Source organism: Sus scrofa, chromosome 15 (assembly GCF_054392235.1).
Source record: "Sus scrofa isolate SSC_HxYL_T2T_F1_AM1 chromosome 15, Sscrofa_HxYL_maternal_Yorkshire_Landrace_v2.0, whole genome shotgun sequence".
NCBI classification, from domain to species: Eukaryota; Metazoa; Chordata; class Mammalia; order Artiodactyla; family Suidae; genus Sus; species Sus scrofa.
The window spans coordinates 16,192,846-16,211,419 of NC_139397.1; the positions used below are offsets into that span (position 1 = coordinate 16,192,846).

The 18,574-nt window shown below is 36.4% G+C and overlaps 1 long non-coding RNA gene across 16 annotated transcripts in view; it reads right to left on the bottom strand.

Annotated features, from left to right (window-relative positions):
• Positions 1-18,574, bottom strand: part of LOC102159998 (uncharacterized) — a 749,988-nt gene that overhangs the window by 417,302 nt on the left and 314,112 nt on the right. For 10 of the 16 annotated variants that reach the window (XR_014829067.1, XR_014829070.1, XR_014829072.1 and 7 more), the window contains one exon: positions 13,029-15,909. The exons of the other annotated variants lie outside the window; for them this stretch is intronic. This is a non-coding gene — a long non-coding RNA (uncharacterized LOC102159998). Of the gene's footprint in view, positions 1-13,028; positions 15,910-18,574 lie in introns of those variants that run through there. 16 annotated transcript variants of the gene reach the window in all.

Here is an 18,574-nt window from a genome sequence, read left to right on the forward strand (position 1 = left end):
TTCTGCTTTTTTTGGATGTAGTGTCCTGAAGATATCAATGAAGTCTAACTTTTCTATTGTTTCCTTTAGGATCTCTGTTGCTTTATTGGTTTTCTGTCTAGAGGATCTGTCCATTGATGTGAGGGGGGTATTTAGGTCTCCTACTATGATTGTATTCTCATCAATATCTCCCTTTATGTCTGTTAATATTTGTTGTGTGTATCTGGGTGCTCCTGTATTTGGGGCATATATGTTGACAATAGTAACATCCTCTCCTTGGATGGATCCCTTAATCATTAAATAGTGTCCTTCTTTGTCTTTCTTTATGCCTTTTGTTTTAAAGTCTATTTTGTCTGATATGAGCGTTGCGACTCCTGCTTTTCTGTCATGTCTATTGGCGTGAAATATTTTTCCCCACCCTTTCACTTTCAATCTATATGTATCTTTTGTCCTAAGGTGAGTTTCTTGTAGGCAGCATATTGAAGGTTTTTGCCTTTTTATCCACTCAGCCACTCTGTGTCTTTTGATTGGGGCATTCAGTCCATTGACATTTAAGGTGATAATTGATAGATGATTATTTATTGCCATTTGAATCTCGTGTTCCAGTTGATTCTATGGTTCTCCATTTTTTTTTTTTTTTTTTTGGTTGGATGGTCTCCTGTTATTATCTGCTTGAGTGGTTTTTTTTTTCATTTTTTGCAAATGCAATATTTGGTTTTGGCTTGTGATTGCCCTGTTTTTTAAGTATGCTAACCCCTTCCCATAAATGTGTGTTTTAGCCTGATGGTCCTATAAGTTCAAACACTTCATTACTATATTAAAATTAAGAAGAGAGACATACATATAAACAAAAAGGGTTATTTACCTCCTGACATTCCTTGCCCACATTTTATGGTTTTGATGACTCTTTTTTATTTTTTTCTTTTTAATTTTATTTTGTTTGAAGCATGTTCATGATTAAATCTGTATGCTGGCTTATTTGAGTGACTGCTCTCTGATTGCAGTTTCCTCAGTCCTAGTTCTTCCTCTTCTTCTTCTTCTTTTTTTTTTTTTTCTTTTCTTTTTTCTTCCCTTTCCTTCCTTTCTTTTTGGTTTAGAGAAGCCCTTTCAATATTTCCTTTAACCTGGGTTTTGTGTTGCTGTATTCTTTAAGTTTTTGTTTGTTGGGAAAAATTTTTATTTCCCCTTCTATTTTAAATAATATTCTTGCTGGAAAGAGTATTCTAGGTTGCATATTTTTTCCTTTGAGCACTTTAAATATCTCTTGCCATTCCCTCCTGGCCTGTAGTGTTTCTGTAGAGAAATCAGCTGATATTCTTATGGGGGTTCCCTTGTAGGTAACATTCTGTTTTTCTCTTGCTGCCTTGAGGATCCTCTCTTTATCACTAACTTTTGCCATTTTTATTATGATGTGTCTTGGTGTGGGTCTGTTTGGGTTCAGTTTGTTTGGGGCCCTCTGTGCTTCTTGTATCTTGAATCCAGTATCCTTTAGATTTGGGAAGTTTCCATTGATAATTTCTTCAAATATATTTTCCATTCCCTTATCTTTTTCTACTCCTTCTGGAATTCCTATTATGCGTAGATTGGCCCGCTTTATATGATCCCATAGGTCTCTTATATTGCTTTCCAGTTTTTTGATTCGGTTTTCTGTTTGTTGACCAGATTGAGTGATTTCCATTATTCTATCTTCCATATCACTGATTCGTTCTTCTGCATTATTCATTCTGGTTTTTACTGCCCCTAGTTCAGTTTGCATCTCTGCAAATGAATGTTCTAGTTTTTCTTGGCTCCTCCTTATATTTTCTAGTTCCTTTCTGAGGGTATCTGCATTACTGTTCATATCTTCTCTTAATTCCTTCAGTATTTTCACTATTTCTCTTTTGAACTCCAGGTCTGTCAGACTGCCGAGATCTGTTTCATTGTTGACTGTTTTAGGTGAGTTCTCCTGTTGGTTTGCCTGGGGGTGGTTTCTCAGCTTCTTCATCTTGCTTGTTGTTTTCTTTCTCCTGAGGGAGTTGTACTCGCCATTATCGGGCAGTGTTTGCCTTGTCACTGCCGTGGAATATTTCCTGAGGGCTGGCGTTGTTGGTCAATCTTTTCTGAGGCAGTGTGGCTTTTCTGGAGTGTTGATGGGGCTAACAGTGTTTCTTTGAAGCAAAGGAGGACTTCCTGAGGGTAGACAGGACTGAGAGGTCCACACCACGATGGTAGCAGATTTCACTTGGCCATGCAGAGCTTGCTCTGGTGTTTTTAGGCTGTGGGGTTCTTGCAGGGGGTTGGCGGTGTTGGGCAGCTGCTCTTTAGGGGTGCATCACCCCCTGGGGCTGGAGCAGCTATCTGGGGCACTGAGAACCTGAGAGGCTCTTCCCTAGGGCAGCCCAACTCAGAAGGACAGCCTGAGAATGTAGGCGGATCTTTTCACAGTCTGGCTGAGCTTGTTGCAGCTTTTCTGGGCTGCAGGGGGTCCTGCCTGGAGCTGGCAGTCCTATGCAGCTGGTCCACTAGAGCATCCCCTGGGGGCTTGGGCGGGTAGCAGGGCCGTTGGAAACCGAAGAGGCTCCTCCCCGGGGCAACCCGACTCAGAAAAACCGTCCGAGAATTAGGCCGATCTATTCACAGCCTGGCTAAGCTTGTTCTAGCTTTTCTAGGCTGCAGGCCTTTTCTCGGGGGCTGGTGCTGTTTGGTGCTGCTCTGCGGAAGTGTAGCCCCTCCAAAGGGCAAGCAGGCCTGTGCAGGGACAGCCCCTGCGGTGGTAGGCTTCAGGCAATTGTTGAGGCCAGCCCTCCTGGATGGCAGGCAGCCCCAGGTCCGTGAGAGCATAGGGGGTGGTGGAGGTGGGGGGAGGGGATGCACTGGGAAGCAGAGTTTTCAGCTAGCTAGTGGGCCTGTAAGCTTGCTGTGGCGTGGGGGGTATTCTATGGGGACCCACCCCTTCTTCTCTCCCCTCCCCAGCACGGGCGCAGACCAGGCTCTTCTCCCAGGTTCCCTCTGATGTGGCTTTCCCCTTCCCCACTCCTGGAGTATTGCTCCCTTCCTCTGCGACAGCTTTGTTTTCTAGTCTCCCAGGCAGTCTCTGCCCCGTCAACTGGTTTCTAGACCTCCCAAGCAGTTTCCGCTCTGCCCCGCCCCCCTAGCCCGGGGACTAATCTCTGGAGCCGAGGTCTCGGTGCCCAGCCCCCACCCAGGCGGCGTCCCCCGGCCCTTTCTCAGGGATTAACCTTCGGAGGCGAGGTCTCGGTGCCCAGCCCCCACCCAGGCGTCCCTCGGCCCTTTCTCAGGGATTAACCTTCGGAGGCGAGGTCTCGGTGTTCAGCCCCCACCCAGGCGTCCCCCGGCCCCCTCTCGGGGACTAACCTTCAGAGGCGAGGTCTCGGTGCCCAGGCCCCACCCAGGCGTCTCAATTTTTGGTGACTCTGCCCGTAGTTCAGATGGTCCGTTGGGTTCTTGATTGGCTTTTCCGTACTCCAACTTACTGCTACACTCTTCTCTGCATCTGGAGATTCCTCCGGTTCGTTTGATCTTTCGCCCGGTAGGTGACTTTCCAGGGTGCGGGATCCCTTTCTCCTCCGCAGTTCCCTTTCGGGAGCCCCCGTCTTGCTCGGATTCGCCTTCTCTCACTCTCCTCTTTTCTCCTGTTCTGCCCAATAATGTCACGAATTTCTTGCCGTTATTGGAGTTTAGGTTCCTCTGCCAGCGATTGGTTGCTGTTCTGTGCGAGTCATTTATTCTGTAGATGTGCTTTTTTTGTTGTGTTTGTGGGAGAGGGCGAGCGTGTCTTCCTACTCCTCCGCCATCTTGTCCTCTCAGCAACTGCAATTCTGAATCAACCCCTAGCCTGGGAACTTCCATATGCCACAGGTGCTGCTCCCCCCAAAAAATAAATACATAAAGCAAAAATTTTAAAAATTGGGGATAAACTACCTATGCATATTTTTAGCTCATTTCTCTATCTAGCCGGTATTTTCTTTTTTCTTCTTGGTTTGTGTATATGACTTCTATATCAAGGAAAATATTCCATGTGTTCTCTATATCTATAAAACAAGTATTTTCCTCACTGTGACATTTGTTTTCTGACATATTGTTATGGCTTATGAGGACTTGACTGACTTACACCACCTTTGTTTCAACCTCTTAGTAAAAGTTTTACTATTACTTTTAGTTCAAAATTGGTTAACCTTATAACTTAAAATGATATACTAGTTCCTTTATTCTTTGTCCTATTAACATGGAGAGTACCTTATGACTTTTTAAGATAATAATTTTATTATCCACACTATTCCTTTCCACTCACCTACTGCTTAATTCTAAAATTATATTATGTGTATTTATACACTTACATTCTACAATCAGGGCTGAATTTTAAATTTATAAATCTGTTTACATTTTTATGACTACAGAAATATTGTTCTCTGAAGAGCTGTGAATCACTGGATTTTATTGTCTTTCTTACACATTCCTTGAGTCTCTAATTGCTTTGATTTTCCATTTTGCTTTTCTTTTTTCATAATTTGCAATGTGTATCTCTAAATTCACCCAAATTTCTGAGAGAAAGGAGATAAGCAGCCAGTTTATAATCATTTCCTCTTTTTCCAGTGGGATATGCCTACAGTTACCGGAAGAAAGCCAATGATCTGGCCTGAGGCCTCTCCACTGGACCTATATGTTAGCAGACTAGTGAGATTTTCTAGAAGGAAAATACTTAATCTTTAGAATTCCCTTTGTAAAATATCCCTGGTCAAAGTATTACCTGTAGCAAATAAACACAAGATCCAAAGATTTTGAAATATGGATCCTTGAAGAATGCCACATAAATTAGTCACCTCTGTGGAGTATAGAATGGAGATGTTTCATAAACATTCTCTGCTATGTGAGTAAACTCACAAACCTCACTTAGAGATTCCATCTATCATTCTGGGCCAGTTGCGTGTGTCCAATGTCAAAAAAAAGACAGACCCAGGGAAGCAGGTGGGATATTTATTCAACGCTCTACTTCATCTAGCGCTTATTTGATCACTTACATCCTTGGAATTGTTAGTAAAGCTTGATTACTAGTTAAAATCTCTGTTTTGAGTGAGTTTGATTGAAAATTCAATCCTGTGCATTAGTTCAATATCCATCCACTTAAATCTTCCAAAATTTTTTTTTTATAACTCCCCTCTCACACATACTGATTTCCTCTCCAGGCGTTTCTGTCCTGCTTTAAAACATAATAAATTTGTCCCTGTCCTGCCATAAAGAAGCAAGTTAGTTCGCCAAAAAAGTGAATCTCCAGAGAATTAATTTAGTAAATAATCAATTTGTAAAATTTACCAAATTTATCTAATTCACTTTATTTTCAAAAACATTTTATGGTATTATTTGTATTGACTGTATTGAATAAATATTACATTTACCTCTTGAAAAAGAATATGCCAAAGTTCAAGAGAAAACTAAGCAATTAATGTTAGCTAATTTTCAGTTAGTTGAACATCACTTAAAATATTGCTATAGCATTCATTACATAATCATAAAGGAAAAATATTAATACTTACCAAAACAAGTCATTAACAAATTGGAATATGTGGTCAATTAAGTGAAGTCTGAAAACTGATTGCTTAGTGAAATAATTTACAACAAACCAATATTTAGCAAAACAGCCATTAGGTATATTGATTAGCTATAATTCTGGACATTTGCTTTGCCCTGAGTTTTATTATTAATATTGTATAAGCCTCATGGTGAAAAGCCATTTCTTATTAATGAACAGTCAGAGTCACTTGCATTTGGCACTTAAGAGTTTTATATAAATACAACTGCTGAAAGTTCATGTCATATTATGATTTACACTTAAGGATTTATCCAATAAGTTTTCAAATAATTTTTTCCAATATTACAGAATTTAGCTGTATAGTTCATATATTACAACTTAAAGCTTATATATTTTTTAAAAATTTTATCTTCAAATTTGAGCATTCAACAGCTCATTTGAACCTACAAAAATTCTACCATAAAGCAATTGGCTACGAATTATTCTTAGGTTATAAATGAGAAAATTGGTATTGTAAAGTCAAGTGATTTGCCAAAAGCTCCAATAGTCAGTGGAAGTGGTAAAATTTCAACCTGGGTGCTCTGCATCTATGTCTAGCATTCTGGAGAATTTCTCATGATTCATGTGTCTTTACATTGTTTATTTTTAGTAAAAATAATACACTAAAACACTTGCTATTGTTTATTTTAATCAAGAATTTAAAAATTTTCCTTATTGTGGAAGTATTATGCATTAAGAAATTCTATAAAACTTATGCATATAAATAATGATAAAATGAACTCATGTCCTCATTAAAAAAGTTTAGAAAGTAAGACCTTTTATTGCCTTTGGAATAGATTAGCAATGAGATCTTGCTGTGTAGTGCTGGGAACTATGTCTAGTCACTTATGATGGAGCACGGTAATGTGAGAAAATAGAATGTGTACATGTATGTGTAACTGGGTCACCATGCTGTACAGTAGAAAAAAAGCTGTATTGGGGAAATAACAATTAAACAAACAAACAAAAAGACTATATATACTCTTCAATTGCAGTCCCTTAATTTCCCCTAACCAATACCCTGACTTTGAGCTAATAAACCTTATTTTTAAATTACACTTTACCATTTGTTTAGTGTTACTATTTTTCAAGTCTATATAAATATATTCATACTGTGAGTATTCTTCGATAATCTGATTTTTATGTAAGTATAAGCTTTTGAGATACTTGTTAACATGTTACTGTTCATCACTGTGGCTTATTCCTTTTCATTGCTATATAGTTCTCTTTGAAATACCACATTTTGTGTTTATATCTTTTTACTGTAAACATATACACAGTTGGAGTTCCCATCGTGGCTCAGTGGTTAACAAATCTGACTAGGAACAATGAGGTTGTGGGTTCGATCCCTGGCCTCGCTCAGTGGGTTAAGGATCTAGCATTGCAATGAGCCGTGGTGTAGGTCACAGATGCAGCTCGGATCCCGTGTTGCTGTGGCTCTGGAGCAGGCCAGCAGCTATAAGCTCTGATTCGACCCCTAGCCTTGGAACCTCCATATGCTGTGGGAGTGGCCCTAGAAAAGTCAAAAAGACTAAAATATATATATATATATATATACACACACACAATTGTTTCCAGTTTGGGATTAAAAAAAATATCTATTTGCTTATTTGTTTTTCCAGTATAAAGTGTGAAGATTCTTATGCATGTGGTGGGTTGCAAATGTACAAGACTTTCTCTAAAATTTCTAGAGTGACATTTAAAGAATATGCTTAGGGTTCCTATAAAGACCATAGAAAATAACAACAGTACTTATCAATCTGATTAAATGAATAATCATATTAGGTAATAAAATGTCAACAGGAACTATATGAGAACAATAAGAAGAATTACTATTTCAACAAGCATTTCATGTGACTTTTTTGCACTCATCAATGATAACTGATAACAACAAAGAATGAATGTGACACCGATAGAGAGTTAGTGTCTATAGTATGTATAAAATATCGTGTGTGTGCAAGTCCCTTTTTACTAGTATTTATGCTTTTTTCACCTTTTCTTCTTGAAGAAGACCCTTTTGTGATTTCATGTAATTTTTCAGTATCCTAAAACCATTTAAAATAAAACATATATTCCAAATTTTACTTTTAATAACAGAAATGTGAGCAAGGGTAATTTCCCACTAAAAAATGTATATTTTTGGTTAAACTTTTAAAAATTTAATGATAAGGAACTATTCTGTCAAGGCCATTAAAATTGACACTTGTGCTATATCTGTCAAAGCAGAATACTGACCAATATAAACTTCTACTTGAAAATGAATAATTTTCAAACCTTATTTTAATTTCAATGGAATATCTGGTCTATCAATACATACTTACATATTTCTTGGCTTATATAATTTCTATTTTTGAAAAAAAATTCCAAATATATATTTTGTCTGAAGAATTATCTTTTATCACAGTGGGTTTTGGTACTGTAATATTCTATCACCAATAGCACTTTTCAACAGATTGGTCTGTGAACTAAGTCATAAATATACATACAATGGCCCCAAACAAAATAATGCAGCAAATTCATGACAGCTGGCCCTCTATTGTTATCACATTCCCAGGCATATGCTTGAGATGTCCAAGAGCAGTATAAATCCCATGAAGTAGAAACATTTTGTATTACTACAAATATGTTTTCTGTAATACTTTTTTACAAAAAGATATCTGAGCATCTATGCATAGTGATGTTGCTTAAGGAATACAAATATGACAAGAACAATTCTCTTTGATATCTTAACACTTTAGTGAATACTTCAGTGAAACAATAGTGTATCTGCCTTTCTATACAAAGAAAGGTAATTTATAACATATAAACACTTCATGCCATTTTCTGGGCATTTTTGTAATTATTACATAAAGAGAATTATGTATAATAACTAATTCTTAACTTCAAGGAACTTAAAACATGGTGGGAAAATAAGTTGTATACACATAAAACACATTAAAATATAACAAATAATGAAACTAATAGATCAAATATATCCCTCTGAAGTGCTTTCTTAAAAAACATGAAATACAGGTATAACCACTATGGAAAACAGTATGGAGGAACCTCAGAAAACTAAAAATAGAATTAGGATATGACTCAGCAATCCCACTTCTGGCATGTATCTGGACAAAACTAAAATTCAAAGATACTCGCACCCCTATATTCATAGCAGCACTATTCACAATAGCTAAGACATGGAAACAGCCTAAATATCCACTGACAGATGAATGGATTAAGCAGATATGGTATATACATACAATGGAATACTACTCAGCCATAAAAAAGAATGAACTATCACCATTTGTAGTAACATGGATGCCACTGCAGAGTATCATACAAAGTGAAGTAAGTCACAAAGAGAAAGATGAATATTATGTGATATTGCTTATATGTGGGATCTAAAAATATGGCACAAACGAACCTACCTGTAAAACAGAAACAGGCTCGTAGACACAGAGAATAGACTAGTGGTTACCAAGCATGGGGAGTGAGGGAGTGGGATGGACTGGGAGTTTGGGGTTAGTAGATGGAAGCTATTACATTTAGAATGGATAAACAATAAGGTCTTACAGTATAGCACAGGGAACTCTATCCAGATTCCTGGCATAGAGAATGATAGAAAATAATATAAAAAAAGAAGGTATATATATGTATTACTGAGTCATTTTGCTATATAGCAGAAATTGGCGCAACAACTATGCTTAAAAAACTGAGATACAGAAAGTAAACTTAGACTTGAATTGAAATATTCAAAATTCTCACCATTGTAGATTTCCTACCTTATGATAGGTTTATGTTTCAAAACCACTAGGTAGAAAGATAGAAAGATTTACCAGAGTAAACTCTCCAAACAACATGCAGATTACTTATTGCAACAGATAATTATAATTATTCCTTCCCTATCAGGATTATTCCTGTTCAGAAGATAAGATCTGTAAAACCTAGAGAAGAATACTTCTAGGGAGAGAGAAGACCTCAGGCTTCAAACACAGAAGCAGGAAGGCCATTGGGAGGGATCGGGAGCTTGGGCTTATCAGACACAACCTAGAATAGATTTACAAGGAGATCCTGCTGAATAGCATTGAGAACTATGTCTAGATACTCATGTTGCAACAGAAGAAAAGGTGGGGGAAAAACTGTAATTGCAATGTATACATGTAAGGATAACCTGACCCCCTTGCTGTACAGTGGGAAAATTAAAAAAAAAAAAAAAAATAAAAAAAAAATCTGCCGGAAGTTAATATTTGTCTGTAGTTAAACTATGCTACTAACTTTTTGGAGTAGGTAAATAATAAGCTCACTCTTCTTTGAACATCTCCATCTAAAGGAACCAGAATATTTTGGTGGAATAAGAACTAGATTGGAGGCAAAAGACAACATTTTATTCCTTGCATTTATACTCATGACTGGTTTCATGACATGTGTATCTCAGTTGCTTTGTCAGCTAAATTGGAATTAAAATATCTATCCACGATGGTAGTTATGAATGTTAAAGGGAAGTTTTGTAAATACAAATGCCTCATATAATGTCTGAAACAAAATGTATACTCAGTAACTATTAAACAATATATACTTATAATGTATGGAGATTCTTTTTTTTTTTTTTTTTTTTTTGTCTTTTTAGGGCTGCACCCATGGCGTATGGAGGTTCCAGGCTAGGGGTCTAATTGGAGCTGTAGCTGCAGCTGCTGGCCTACGCCACAGCCACAGCAATGCTAGATCTGAGCTGCGTCTGTGACCTACACCACAGCTCACAGCAACGCTGGACCCGCTGAGCCAGGCCAGGTATCGAACCTGCAACCTCATGATTCCTAGTCAGATTCATTAACCACTGAGTCATGATGGGAACTCTTGAAAATTCTTTGATAAACAAGTATTCCCTTTGACCCAGAAAGTTTGCTTCTGGAGATACTTTCTTTTTTATTTTTTGTCTTTTTGCCATTTCTTGGGCCGCTCCCGCAGCATATGGAGGTTCCAGGCTAGGGGTCGAATTGGAGCTGTAGCCACTGGCCTACGCCAGAGCCACAGCAACACAGGAACCGAGCCGCATCTGCAACCTACACCACAGCTCACGGCAACGCCAGATCCTTAACCCACCGAGCAAGGCCAGGGATCGAACCCGCAACCTCATGGTTCCTAGTCAAATTCATTAACCACTGAGCCACAACGGGAACTCCTGGAGATATTTTCTAAGCACATAAGAATAAAAAAGAAAAAAGTTCATTTACAAAGATGTTTATTAAAGCCATCTCTATAGCATATTATGAAAGATCAGTATCAAAAGCTAGATATGTAATAGGATCATAGCATATTATGAAAGATCAGTATCAAAAGCTAGATATGTAATAGGATCATAAATACATGAACCAAATAGTGTGCACTGAAAAAGACCAATAAACCCACAAACAACAACAATAACAACAACAACAAAACACTGGGGATGAACACCTCAAAGTGTAGCAGGAATTGGTTTTGTGTGATAAGGTTATGGATAACTTATTTTTCTTCCATTTGTCTGTATTTTTCTAATGCCCTATTCCAATTATGAATTACTTTTACAGTGAAAGAAGAAATGTCATTTTAGGTATGTGTTTTATCTTCCCAACAAACTGATAAGTTTTTTGAGGGCAAAAATTGTATCATTTACTCCTTTGAATCATAAAAATATCATATGCCTAAGTTAAGCACCCACCAAAATTTTTCCAAGTGGCCAATGATTGATAGCTTTTTCCCTCTTAATTTCAGTTCTTTCTAGGACATCAAAAGGGGAAAATGACTCAATCTGTTTTGTTTTTAATCACATCCAAAAGACATATACATATACATATCAAATTATGAGGCTAAAAACTAGGCTGTTATAGAATATTTTGAAAGGGAAATATTTAAAAAAAAAAGAGTCACTTTGCTAAAGTTGTATGAATAATGAGCGTGTATAAGATTTGGCATCAACTCATTCTCTGATAGCACCAGACTCCCAAGAGAAAACCATTTCTTGTCTTTTCCTCACTTAAAGGAAGAAATATTATCTACTTTTACTGAGGAATTAAAAGCCAAGGTGAAAATGAGTGAGTTGAATATTTCCTCAGAAAACTCTGTCCGACACTGTGGTTGATAGTAATAAATGGTCTCAGAGCCTCCTATATGGGTCCCATCTGTTAAAATGGCACTATGCCTAACTGCCAGATGGTGTACTGGCTTCACAGGGACAGAGGTGCCAAAAAGATGGCTCTAGAAGACACTGTTAATAGCACCCCCTTGAGCCCCCCTGCCTCAGTAACAAGTCACCTGTGTTGGTGCTCCTGTCACACCTCACACCACTTTCATAATATCTAGAAATAAGTTGGCCTCAAATACTTACTAAGTCAGTTCCTTGAGCTGCCTACTGGTTTCTGATCTTACGAAAGCTGAAAAAGAATACTAAAGTGGGGGGAAGAAAGGCTGAGACTACCCAAACACTTGAAGTTGCTAACATCCACAGGCTGCGCATGAGGGCCATTAAAATCATATGATGTGTCAAACTCCATTATGTAAGGGTAGAATGTGTAGGCACCAGGTGTGAAATTTAACCAGTCTCAATGAGAAGAGAGCAACTTTGCTACGAGGGGGACCCACTTTACAAAACACTCGCCCAAAAAGGAAAAAAGTAGCCTTAATGTCTTAAAATACAGAAAAACCCAACATTTTTCTCAATAGAAGTCAATGGAGGAAAAGATAATTTCAAAATACTTCTACTGGGGTTCCCATTGTGGCTCAGTGGGTTAAGAATCTGATGTTTCTCCGAGGTGCAGGTTCAAACCCTGGCCTCATTCAGTGGGTTAGGATCTGGCACTGTCACATAGGTCACAGATGTGGCTCAGATCCAGTGTTGCTGTGGCTGTGGCAGAGGCCTCAGCTGGAGCTCCAACTCAACTCTAGCCCAGAACCCTCCACATGCCACAGGTGAGGTCATAAAAAAAATTATTAATGGCTTAAATATTCCTCAAAACTGTTGTGCTAAATAAATAGGAATGAGCATAGATTCTCATGCTCAAAGGGTAATTTTTCCAAAAAATAAACACAAGTCTTTTATACAACAGGGGTATCACTGAGTGTTAACTCATTAATCATGTGACCAGTAGGATGATAAAGTTGGTTCAAAGAACTTTTGAGAAACTAGTTACAGGTGTTTGAAAATATGAACTTTAATTGTCTAGGTAAGACAGAAAGCTTGTTTGGGTCCAAGAGAGGCAATAAGAACACAACCTTTGGGGTGATCTTTTTATGAGAAAAAAATCTCTCCTTCCTTGGAGAGTAGCTTCAGAATTATATTTTCCAAGAGAAGCAAATAATCCAAGGGTAGACCTGTTGATAAAATGTCCCAGTATGTCACTGAAAAAATATGCTGTATTCTTTTTTGTCTTATTTCCAAGATAAGGATAATTTTTCCTAATTCTAATGGATACATCAGAATAAAATCTTTTGTGGAGGGAGGCAATTCTGGAGAATCATAAGATGATTCTCATTTTTAAATGATTTTTATTTTTTCCATTATAGTTGGTTTACAGTGTTCTGTCAATTTTCTACTGTACAGTAAAGTAACCCAGTCACACATACATATATACATTTTTTTTCTCACATTTTCCTCCATCATGTGCCACAATAAGTGACTAGATATAGTTCCCAGTGCTATACAGCAGGATCCCATTGCTTATCCACTCCAAAGGCAATAGTTAGCATCTATTAACCTCAAACTCCCAGTCCATCCCACTTCCTCCTCCTCCCCCTTGGCAACCCCAAGTCTGGTCTCCAAGTCCATGAGTTTCTTTTCTGTGGAAAGGTTTATTTGTACTGTATATTAGATTCCAGATATAAATGATATCATGTTGTATTTGTCTTTCTCTTTCTGACTTACTTCACTTAGTATGAGAGTCTCTAGTTCCAACCATGTTGCTGCAAATGGCACTATTTTGTTCTTTTTTATGGCTGAATAGTATTCCATTGTGTATATATAACATATCTTCTTAATCCATTCATCTGTCAATGGACATTTACGCTGTTTCCATGTCTTGGCTTCTGTGAATAGTGCTGCCTTATTTGGCTATGGTAGAAATGGAGTCAGTTGTCACTTCCCTGGGTTGCAGTCAGTTTGGCTTTATAGTCAGGTAATCTCTTTTCTTGTGGTTGGTGTTCTGTCCCATGGCATCCACAATCACCAAGGAGATCATTTGTATTTCATTATGGGTATTTTCGCCCCAGGATATTTAATGACTTATTCTTATTGCAAATGTTTAGCCATCCTCATCACACATATTATACCAAGATAGTGTAATTTTCTTATGTAATTTGTGTAGAAAAAAATATCTCAACATAAAACAAAATAGTATTTGCTGATTGCATTTAGAGCATACCTTCCTCTTTTTCTGTCATCTGCTCTACTACCTACTCCACTCTAAGATCAAATGGGTTTTCAAGGGATCCTGAGCACTGTGACTATTACATGGCATTCAGGCCTGTATAGATCTTCCCTTCACATTCTTTAACATGTATGTTTCTGTGTGTGTCTACATATATAAGTTCACACATATATGTATCTATATATGTACACACATACATACACAAATATGTATAAAATAAGTATACATACATAATTGTATATGAGTATATACATACTCATGTATTTATTAGCAATTTGAAGATTCTGGCTTTTCATGTTTATATGAGTTAAATAATTCATTCATTCTATCATTCCATCAGGCACTATTTTCTCACTTAACTAGTATTCTTTTCATACAGACATTGGGCTTGATGCCAGGCATATACCTTTGAAAATAAATGAAGATGGTAAGCCTCCCTCTTGGAGCTTAAAGTCTTATGGGAGATACAGAAGACAAATTTATCGTCTATCTATCATCTGTCTACCTATTTATCAATCTATCATCTATTTATATATAATATAAAAATGAAATATAAGGTGCTATAAGAATGCAAATCAGAGAAAATAAACTAATGAAAACCAAAATAGTTTTCCCTGAAGAAATCATAAGAAAATTAAGAATGAGGAATAAGTACAGTTTACTCAGGATGTCATGGGCCATGTTTGAAATAACATTGGAAATAATTAGATATGGTTTTTATACCAGAAAAAAGCCAAATGTTTTGTCATTCATTGTGTTCAAGAGGATAGTAATCCCTGTGTACCTTTGCTTTCTGTAGTGAGTAATGGAAAATCCAACTCAAATGTCTAAGAAAGAGGAATTTATTGCCTCATATAATGGAACAGTGGTTTCAGATTCCTCTTATTCTAGGAGTCAAATTATTTTCTTCTTTCTTAATTTTTAAGCATTTCCTAGTTGCTATTGGCTCCATTATCTAAGCCTACATGCTTTCAAGAAAGTAGCTTATAGCCCCTGGGACAATAATCTTTCAGGTTTGAATCCAGCGAAAATGCCCGTTCATCATCATAAGATCTGAAATTCAAATTAGACTAGCTCAGGTCACTTACCAACCCCTGAAATAATACCACAAAACACTAGAAAAAAAAACATAAAATTTATGCCCAATATCAAATGCATAATACTATTAATCTTACTTTTTATAGCTGTATACACTTTGATTTCTTCTCCATATGACAACTTTGTAACATTTTCTACAGAGAAACTAGAAAGATAATTCAAAGTTTCCTCTAGCATAGTTGATACATTTTTATTATTGAGAGATTAAAAACATTATATGATTGTTATATGATTTATTAGAATATGTTATTTGTAGGACTATTTTTGGATATATGAAACTATTGAAGTTATGCCTACCTTACTTACAACCAGCAATTAGTGCTTATTGCTAGTTCCAAAATCCCATCCTGACAGCTTTCTGTGGCTACTTTTGGTATCTCTGTTTTAACCTGGGTTTCTTCAAATACAGAGGCTGAGCCAGAGTTGTGTATGTTAAGTCCTTAGGGTAGAACGAGATCTTAGAGGGAAGAGGAAGAGTTATGGATAGTAAAGTGAAAGGACAGTAGGCCAATTGTATTGGACACCACTGCAAGTGACCACCTTGGGGAGCATTATTAGATGAGTCTCTGAATTATTTTTTGACAGAAGAAATGGAAACATATTTACACACTGGATTCCTGTGAGTCCCATCTTCCACTGATCAAGGGTGACCTTTGGGAATTAACATCCTGTGTGCCAGGCGAATTGCCACAGTATCCCACATCATTGTACTGGAGAAGCTCTGGAGTAGAAAGTGATATGTAGGTAAACTGTGTGGTTCTAAGAGAAGCCTGTCAGGTTATGCTTGTGCAAAGGTGGTCAAAGCAGTATAGAATGGGTTGGGGCAGCAATGGCTGAAGTCCAAGGAGGGTTGAGAAGATTTGAAGAGAAACATGCATGCCCCATTTGCTTCTGTGGAAAAAACACATAGCCTGGAGTTTATAAAATTGTCAATTTTTGAAACATTAAAAGGCATATGATGTGCATAGATATTTATATTTAAATATATATCATATTTTAAGAATACTTTTCATCCATGAAAGGCAATCTTAATGAAATAAAGAGTTTTTTCCTGTCTCTCAATGATGCTTCTTCTATATCATTGCTTCTCATCACATGTGAAGAAAGTAAGACCCTATCTGATTCTATCTGTAATATAATTTTTTTTAAAAATCCTTAAATTTAAATACACAAATAAAGCTTTTCAAGGAAAAATGAACAAATTCTGAATAGAGTCTAGCTGGCTATTTCCATGTCTGTATTTTTACAGGTCTTCTTACAGAAGTATTCCATTGAAAACTCCAGTTGTCTAAACTGTAAACATTCATACATTACTCTAAATGTTTTTCTTTTGTGTCTCTTCTAAGTCTTCTAAATTTAAAATAAAGAAAATGTAATCATCCCCACTGGGTTAAAGATTTTTCCTAGACCTAAATGGACAATAAATTCCTAGTTGGAGAAGGTGATTTCCTCTCCTTGACTTATTTCTCAGCTGTTATAATCATTTGTAAAACAGATTAAGAAACACCTTTGACATTCTCCTGTGGCTTTGAGATTGCTATGTAGCTATTCATCCTCCACAGAGAAATCAAATGAATGAATTACTAGCATTTAACAAAAAAAGAAATCTTCACATGAAAAAAGCTGGGAAATATTTGACGAGAGCAGTAGACTCTAATCGAGTTAGTAAATAATAATGAAAACCACAGTGCAATGACAATGAAAAAGAGAACAAATAGGTTGGCCTGATGAGATTTCATAAAAATTTTGGCACTAAAAAACTGGGAAAATTTCCTTGCCTATTCATATCAGCTAAAACATTTCCTATTAAGAACAGCATAAAAAATGGAAACTTTCTGTAGAAATTTTTAATAGGTTTATTTGTTATGCAATTTTTTCTTTACCCTTCATAAAAACATTAATTATTTTAGGACACCAGGAAACCAGGTAAATTTACTTAATTACCTTTGTAAGTTTTTATGTACAAAGTAATTAGGAAGCTTTGCACTTCTTAAAAGCCACAGATATTTTTCTCAGTCTCTCAGGAATATAAGTTAATACACTTATATTAATATAAGTTAATAAGTTAATAAACTATTTTAATTGTACAATTAACTTATGTTAATTTCAAAAATTTGGAAAAACACATGAGAAAAAAAATGCTATTTGCCTATAACCTTAACACCCAGAGAGAATCATTCAACATTTGATAGTCTTCCAAATTGCTTTAATGCCTATATATACATGTAAACCACAATACACACACATATACATGAAAATATCAAAATAAATCATATTACAGCACTGTTCTACACTTTGTATATATGCTCCAAAAATTCTTTTGTATCAGTAAACAACCTACACATTTACCATGTGTATATACCATATAAACACACAAAGTCACACACACATACCCCCACATATGTGTGTACACTATTTTCAAATTGATAAGTTAAAAATAGAAATCTGCACTAACAGCTCTGAAAAAACAGTAATCTTGTTTTTGAAGTAAAAATGATTCATTCTCATTAAAAAATTCTTTCCAAGCAAAACAAAAAAGGACTAAAGAAAACAAATTCAATCCCATGAGCTGAAAATAACCATTGTTAACTTTGGAAAACCAAGCCAAATTTCTTTTACGAATATACTCAAATAGAAGAATAAGTAGATAAATGTATATAAGAACACTTTTACAAAATAAGATAATTAAATATTATTTAAAATAAATATATTATCATTAATTTTCCTAGAACATAAAAGTGAATAAAATCAAGTGACACTGACACTTCTGATAAATACTTTTTCACTGCAATAGGTGCTAGTTCCTAAAATATTTCTAAAATTTATAGCAGCAAACTAGGTGATACAAAAGAACACATAACTGACATGGAGGATAGAAAAATGGAAATCACCCAATCAGAAACTCTAAAAACAAAACAAAACACAAAAACACCACATTTAAAAAAATGAGAAGTCTGAGGGATCCCTAGGACAACAGTAAACATACCAACATTGGCATTACAGGGGTCCCAAAAAAAGAAACAGAGAAAAGCATCAAAGATGTATTTGAAAATTTTTTTATTTTTTCTTTTTATGGCCATACCTGCAGCATATGGAAGTTCCTAGGATAGAGTTCAAATCAGAGCTGTAGCTGAAGCCTACACCACAGCAATGGCAACACTGGATCCAAGCTGCACCTGTGAACTTCACCAAAGCTTGTGGAAACTGTGGATCCTTAACCCAACTGAGCAAGGCCAGGGATCAATACTTGGTTCTTAACCCATGGAGCCACAGCAGGAACTCCTTTGATAACATTTTGTCTTAAAACTTCCCAAAACTGAAGAGGGAAATAGATATCCAGGTACAGGAAGCACAGAAATTCCCAAATAAGATGAACCCAAACAGATCCACACCAAGACACATCAAAATAAAATAGCAAAAGTAAATGATATAAAGAGAATTATAAAAGCAAGCAAGAGTGAAACAAAGAGATACATATGAAGGAACCCCCATAAGGCTATCAGCTGATTTCTCTGCAGAAATTTTGCAGGCCAGAAGGGAGTGGCATGGTACATTC